This window comes from Mandrillus leucophaeus, unplaced genomic scaffold (assembly GCF_000951045.1).
Source record: "Mandrillus leucophaeus isolate KB7577 unplaced genomic scaffold, Mleu.le_1.0 Scaffold433, whole genome shotgun sequence".
Lineage (NCBI taxonomy): Eukaryota > Metazoa > Chordata > Mammalia > Primates > Cercopithecidae > Mandrillus > Mandrillus leucophaeus.
The window spans coordinates 1,640,605-1,648,540 of NW_012104621.1; the positions used below are offsets into that span (position 1 = coordinate 1,640,605).

At 49.0% G+C, this 7,936-nt stretch overlaps 1 protein-coding gene across 1 annotated transcript in view; it reads right to left on the reverse strand.

Annotated features, from left to right (window-relative positions):
- CORO2A (coronin, actin binding protein, 2A) overlaps positions 1–7,255 on the reverse strand; it is a 47,686-nt gene extending 40,431 nt beyond the window's left edge. Inside the window, exon 1 of the mRNA XM_011993755.1 lies at positions 7,199–7,255. The gene's annotated coding sequence lies outside the window, so the exon portion shown is untranslated. The remainder of the gene's footprint in view (positions 1–7,198) is intronic.
- Between the last annotated feature and the right edge of the window lie 681 nt (positions 7,256–7,936).

A 7,936-nucleotide genomic window follows, 5' to 3' on the forward strand; every position in this document is an offset into this window, starting at 1 on the left:
GAAGAGGATTTCATTCAATCTCCAATCTTCATCCGATATTGGCTTGGTGCTTATTCTGCGCCAAGCTGTGTCAGGAGCAGGGTTCAGAGGGGTCAGAGATGAATAATTCAGTCACTGCTCTCCACATGTTCATACCTCTTAGGAAAATGGCCAAGAGCAGGAAGAGATGAGATGGTGTAACCTTGAGGGACTGCTAACATGCAGGGCAGGGGCTTGCAACTTTGCACATTAGAATCACTTAAATCAGACTACTGGGTGGGGAACCCAGATGCCAGCACTGCTTAAGCTTCCCATGTGATTCCAGTGCATGTTAGGAGCAAGGATAACAGAAACACATCATGGATGTGATGCAGTAGTTCTCAAAGTGTAGTCCCCAATTAACCATATCACTAGGGAACTTTTAGAGTTGCAAATTTTCAAGCCTCCTATCCCAGACCTACTGAATCAGGCATTCTGGGGGCGGGGCTCACCGCTCTGCTTTAACCAGCCCCCCAGCTTCAAGTTTGAGACTCAGTGGTGTAATGGATGGGTTGGCAACACCTGAACCCACTGACCAATCTTAGTATCACTAAAAGAGATAACCAGACATTATGTGCTGCTAATATGAAGCAACAGGAAACACTACTTATAAAGTGGCTTTGCCAAAAAATGAAACCCAATATTGACCGAGTCTTTGTATGTAATTACACACACAGAGTGTGGAGAAACATATTCAACAGCCACATAGATGCAATCAGGAAAAAAACACAGGAAATCCTACATGCTAAATTTTCTGGTTTTTAACATTAACTCAAAAAGCATCAAAGACCTAAACAGAAGAGCTAAAACTATAAAAAACCTTAGAAGAAAACAAAGGGCAAAACCTTTACAACATTGGGCTTGGCAATGATTCCTTGGTTATGACACCAGGAACAGGCAACAAAAGAGAAAAAAAATAGACAAATTGTATTCATGGAAATTAACAACTTGTTTGTATTTAACAATTTGTATTTGTATCACTAGCAACAGAGTGAAAAGGCAACATATGGAATGAGAGAAAATATTTGCAAATCTATCTGATAAAGTGTTACTATTGAGAATACATAAAGAAGTCCAACAACTCAACAACAAGCAAGCAAACAATTTGATTTGAAACAATCTGATTTTGTGCACTGTTGGTAGGTAAAATGGTGCAGTTGCTATGAAAAATAGTATGGCAGTTCATCAAAAATTTAAAAATAGAATGATCATATGATTCAGCAACTCCACTTCTGGGATATACAGCCTTAAAGAAATGAAAGCAGGGTCTGGAAGAGATATTGGCACACTCATGTTGATAGTGGCATTATTCACAATAGCTTAAATGTGGAATCAACCCAAGTGTCCGTCCACAGATGAATGGATCAGTAAAATATGGTATATTCATACCATGAAATATTACTCAACCTTCAAAAGGAAGAAAATTCTACTTTGGGAGGATGAGGTGGATCGCTTGGGTTCAGGAGTTCAAGACCAGCCTGGGTGATACAGCAAGACCTCATCTCTACTAGAAAAAAAAAAAAAAAATTAGCTGGGCATGGTGGCGCACACCTGTAGTCCCAGCTACTCGGGAGGCCAAGGTGGGAGGACCACTTGAGCTCAGGCGTTAGAGACTGCAGTAAGCTATGATTACACCGCTGCACTCTAGTCTGGGTGATAGAGCAAGATCCTGTTTCAAAAAAAAAAAAAAAAAAGAAAGAAAGAAAAGAAAAGAAAAAGGAAGAAAATCCTGACACATGCTATAACATGGATGAATTTTGAGGGCATTATGCTAAGTGAAATAAGCCAGTTACAAAAAGACAGTGTGTGATTCCACTTATATGAGTTACTTAGAGTAGGCAAAAATCCCAGGGACAGAAAGTAGAATGGTGGCTGCCAAGGGCTGAGGGTAGGGAGGAATGAAAAGTGATCGTTTAATGGCTATAGAGCTTCAGTTTTGCAAGATAAAAAGAGTTCTAGAGATGGATGGTGGTGGTGGCTGCATAGCAGTATGAGTGTACTTAATACCACTGAACTGTACACTTAAGAATGATTTAGATGGCAAATACTATGCTATGTGTATTTTAGTACAATGAAATATATATATATATTTTAAAATATCTGGTTTCTTTAAAGATGACAAGGAAAAAGGGACAAGGGTCATTATAGTTCAGAAGAGACTTAAGAGATCAGAGCATAGCAGGAAGTGCAATGTGCGGATCCTGAGTGGATACAGATTCACACAAACCAACTGCAAAAAGGCATCAGGAAGCAATCAGGGAAAGCTGAGTGGGCACCTGACAGTAGTAAAGAATTGCTGTCATTAGGCGTGGTAATAATACTGTGCTTATATTAGACAAGAGTCTTTATCTTTTAGAGACATATACCTAACATTCAGATGAAATGATATAACATCTGGGATTTATCTTGAAATAACTTGTGGTTGTTGGACAGAGGAGGAGGGAATAAGCGAGTAGAGATGAAACAGGCTGCTGATGGCTACTGAAAGTGGGTGAGGGTACAAGAGGATTCATTTGAATCTTCTGTTTCATTTCGTATGTGTCTTTACATTTCCACTGTAAAACATTTAAGCAAGAAAGAAGCAGGAGAGCACAAAAGTGGCCCAGGCCCTGGAGCTTGACTGTCAGGGTTCTAATCTTGACTCTAAATGGCCCTGTCCAACGCAGAACCTCTAGTCCCACAAGGCTTCTGAATTAGAGTTAAAATTAAATAAAGTGTAAAATCCAGCTCCTTAGTCACACTAGCAATATTTCAAGAGCTCAAAAGCCACATGTGCTTAATAATCACAGATGAAACCATATAAGCAACACCCAATGAACAGTGTAATTAAAGAACACACCCATCTCTGAACAAAGTTCTGTTGGACAGTGCTGCTCTATCATTTCCTATCTGCCACTCTGGGCAAGTTACTTAATGTGTCTATTTCCTCACCAGGAAAATCAGGCACTACAAATACACATAATAGCTAACACCTATATTGCTGACTAGGTGTAAAGTATGTTCCACATACTAACTCAACCCTCATGCATGTACTGTCATAGCCCCATTTTTAAGATGAGGAAACAGGGCACAGATAAGTTATATAACTTGCCTAAGATCACATAGTTAGTGGCTGGGCTGGAATCTGAAGCCAGGCTGTTCAGTCACAGGTCCACACTCTCTCTCAGGGGTTCCTGGACACTTACATAAGGTGACACGCACAGCATCCAGAGTGATACTTGGTGCATACTTAGTGTTCAAAAGACGTTGGCTAGTAAGATTGTTGTGGTCCCAATGTGTACAGGACACTGAGATGTGATTTAACACAGAACAGGTACATGCCGGGGGCCCAGCATTTTGGGGATCTAAGTAAAAATCCCAAACCAGAAAGCATAAAGCAGCCTGCCAGGGGCCGAGTGGCTTGTGAGAGTTCCAACCCCTGGTGCGAACCATGATGATGGGGGAACAGACACACAGATGCAGAAGGCTAGCTGACAATTCCTACTGATCAAAAAGAATCCAAGAGAGTGCATTTGTGCATCTCTCTGGGCTGGGCTTTCCCGGGTGGAGGCCAGAAGGCCCCGCCCTGCCCTAGTGCTGAGGGGCCTGGGAGGGGGTGAAGGGGCGGGGGAAGGAGCCCTTTGCTTTTTCTCCATCAGCACAGCCCAGGCAGGGAAGCAGGAGCGCAGCCATCCAGGGACCCTCCTTTGGGGATCGACCATCACCAGTGAGGCAGAAGCTGTCTGTAGCCAGCAAATGCAAACAGTCCTGTCCTCAGGTCTCCGCCTTCCCCACCCCCGCGCCGCCCATCCTTCTGGTCCAGCACAGATGCCTCTCTGCAGGCCCACAGGAAGTACAGATTGAGTCAGAGAGCAAACCAAGACAAGGCCTCTTTCTTCCTGATGAGATTAGGCCTGAGGGAGTGCCTCCTTCCCACATCTGACACTGTCCAGAGCCACCTCCTCCTGCCCTGCCTCCTCCCCAGCCCTGCCCCCACGGCCCCCACCTGCTCTCTACCCCTCTCCCAGGCCACGCCAAGGCCTGAGCAGCCTTCTTTCTTGGGGACTCAGGCCTCACATATTCCACCCCCAACTCTGGGCCTGCACTTTCCCTTAAAACCCACCCCGGGTCACCTCTGCCTCAGGATAAAGTCCTCTGCTGGACTTGGGTTTTGAGGTCCCTACATTCCCCCTGAGTCTCTGACCTCCTTCTCATCTCCCCAGACCTGTTCTCTGAGACAAACTGGTCCGTCTGCTCTCCCCTCAAAGCATCATGGTTTTCTTTTTTTTTTTTTTTTTTTTTGAGATGGAGTCTCGCTCTGTCACCCAGGCTGGAGTGCAGTGGCCGGATCTCAGCTCACTGCAAGCTCCGCCTCCTGGGTTTACGCCATTCTCCTGCCTCAGCCTCCTGAGCAGCTGGGACTACAGGCGCCCGCCACCTCGCCCGGCTAGTTTTTTTGTATTTTTTAGTAGAGACGGGGTTTCACCGTGTTAGCCAGGATGGTCTCAATCTCCTGACCTCGTGATCCGCCCATCTCGGCCTCCCAAAGTGCTGGGATTACAGGCTTGAGCCACCGTGCCCGGCCAGCATCATGGTTTTCAAAAGAGAAGGGGAGAAGCAAAAAGAAAATAAAGAAGCATCATTTCCCCAGATAATCCATCTTTGCTCACCCCCTCCCTCCACCTAGAACTAAGCCAGCCCAGGTAAGTCGCTGGGTGGCTCTTAGCAGGGCTCTTAGAAAGCCCCTTCCTATCACCCCACCTTCCTGGCCCAGCTCCAACAGAACCACCTCCAGGGAGCCTCCCCAGCTCTCAGACTGAGCAGTCTCTCCATCCCATGTGGTCCCATCCTGACATTTGGGGAGGTAGTCAAAGGCAGGGAAAAAGAAGGCACCAGATTCAAGCCCTGGACCCCTATTTGTCTCTATGCCGTAACATTAGAGTATCCTCATATTTTTCTTATAGAATGTAGAAGATTAAATGAGATCATGTACGTAAAAGACCTTGCATGTGTCCGGCACAAAGTAGGAGCTCATCTCATGGAAGCACCCCTCCTCTCCTCCTTTCCTGCCCATTGCGTTTTTTCCTTCTCTTCCTTCCTCCCCCACCAACACACCCATAGGACTGTCAACCCTAGATGGTTCTCCCCTTCTGCTGTGCCCACCTACAGCCCTGTGGGTACCCAGGGGGAGGCCAACCTGACTCCCGGCTTGAGCTTTCACTCACACCAGCAGCTTCTTTCCAATCCCTCCCTGGGGCGCTAGGAGCCAAGGGGCTGGGCCTATCACTGTCATAGCAGGTGTGCTGGTCAGACTGGAGAATCCCAATTCTTTCATTGTTGTTGTCGTTATTGTTTTGAAACGGAGTCTCGCTCTGTCGCCAGGCTGGAGTGCAATGGCTTGATCTTAGCTCAATGCAACCTCTGCCTCTGGGGTTCAGTGATTTTCCTGCCTCAGCCTCCCAAGTAGCTGGGATTATAGGCGTGCACCACCATGCCTGGCTAATTTTTGTATTTTTAGTAGAGCAAAGGGGCTTCACCACGTTGGCCAAGCTGATCTTGAACTCCTGACCTCAGGTGATCTGCCCACCTTGGCCTTCCAAAGTGCTGAGATTACAGGTGTGAGCCACCGAGCCCAGCCGAGAATCCTAATTCTGACACCAATTCGCTCCATGACCTTGGGCAAATCTCATCCCTTCTCTCGCTTTCTGTTTCTATCCATATAATAGTAACAGCCCTGCCCTACCCACCTGTTAGGACAGTCTGTGGAGGGCGCTGCAGCCTGCACACGCCAGACACACGCGGGACCACAAGGGCGACAGAGCTGTCCAGCCGTCAGCTGTCCTGAGAAGGTCTTGTCCTGCTTGGACCTTCTGGAGACAGAGCAGAGCTTCTTTCTGTTTAATCCCCCAAATCAAGCCCTGACCAAAACTCCACACAGGTTTATTGCCCCACAATCTCCTTATCTGGGAGTTTCAAGCAACAAGGGTCACTGGGGATTTTCCAAGACACCTCCAGGAGGCTGAAAATCTGATGGCTCCACTTCCTGCTCACTGTCCACTTTCTGGCACAGAGCTTTCGGACCTGTCTTTGGACAGAGAGGGACACTGAGGCTCAGAGAGGAAGAGCACCTTGCTTCGGGTCCCACAGTCAGCCCGAGGCAGGGCTGAAGCTCGGTAACTCTGGTCCTGGGGTGGGCATCCAACCAGGGGTCCTGCATTCTGTTCTCAGCATGGACCCACAAATCAGCCCTCACTCTGCCTGCCTCAGGGACCTGGGGCCCAGAGTCAGTTCAGCCGACATCATCGGTGCCCATTCTGAGCTTGATGCCATGCTGGGCACTGTAGGGGAGATGCATGGGCAGACCCAGACAGCGTCAGTTATGGGGGAGCTCAGAGGATGGGGGAGGCCCCCATGTAATCAGCAAGCTCAATTCAGGAACCAGGGCTAAAGCCAGCGTTGCAAGTTGCAGCAGAGAGACGGAAATCTGGGGAGTTAGAGAGGGTCCCCGGGAGGATACGACTGAGCTGAGCCTTCAAGGTCAAGTAGAGCAAGCCCAGCAGAGGAGGGAAACGGAGGCACTGGGGTAGAAGTGCTGTGCTAGGTCACGCCTGGCTGTGGTGTACGGAGATGGAGCCAGGAGCTTGCTGCGCTGGGGTGGGGAGGCTGGGTCTGAGCAAATGCAGGCCAGTAATGGGGCTGCCACTGGGAGAGAGGCTGGAGGCGCAGTGCTGAGGAGGTAGCACCTGAGACAGTGGGGAGGCATCGAAGTTTGTAACTGGGGGTGTGACATGGTCAGAGTCGAAGTCGACTTAACCCCTGCAATTAGGAAGTTAGGACATTGAGCTTGGGAAACGATTTTCTTTCCTCAACTTTGGGCTGGTATCTAAGGAAGAAATTAGTGGGTTTCATTTTATGTCCAGCTCCAGTGGGCTGGAGGGGTTGCAGAACCCCGTGAGGAGGAGGGGCAGAATTCTGAGGCCTTCTGTGCTTGGACTCAGGAGGAAAAGGGTGTGACTGCCCTGCGACAAGAGTCCCCACATACGACTGAGGGCCTGCCTGCTCCTGCAGATACTGGCAGTCCCACACCGCACTTCTGAGCTCAGCCCCACACCCCACTTCTGAGCTCGACCCCGTGCCCCACTTCCAAGCTCGGCCCCACAGCGGGAAGGAGATGGGAAGTTCTCTTCTGCTACTCTCTCGCCTGCTTGTTAACATGGAGATAAATGCCTCTGCTCACCCGTAATCGGTTCCCCAGGCAGAGTCTGCAACAGCTGGCAGGAGAGGATGGCCAGGTACCTCTTCTCTGCCTCCAACCTCCAGGAGCTCCACCTAAATTGTTTGTTCAGGCTGGGCCTGCAGGCCAGAAAGGCAGGAGGCCAGACTGATTGCCCTTTTCAGATTTCCAGTGCCAGCAGTCTGGGTTTATGAGGATGAAAAGAGTGGAGGAAAGATGTCAGTGCCCCTGCGGGAAAGGCACTTCTGCCTGCAAGACTGGCTGTGAGGACAGGTGGCCCCATCGCATTTACATGTGTTTGCCTGCTGTGTCACAGCAGAGCATCTGAGGGTGCTCAGAGCACCTGGAGGGCTGGAAAAAAACAAACCCAGGCGGTGGCTCACGCTTGTGACCCAGCACTTTAGGAGGCTGAGGTGGGAGGATCGCTTAGGGCCAGGAGTTCCAGACTAGCCTGGGCAACACAGTGATTCTGTCTCTACAAAAAACAAACAAACAAACCAACCCCCATTGTTGGGCCCCACCCTAGAGTTTCTGATTCAGCAGCGTGGGTGAGAGCTGAGAATCTGCACTTCCAACCAAGTTCCCGGTGACTAGGAAGCCTCTGGCCCAGAGGCCACTCTTTGAGAACTACTGCTATACAGCCCAGCTCTGTGATTCACAACTATTGCTCAGTTTACCCCTCACAACCACCTGGGGGTGCGGAGG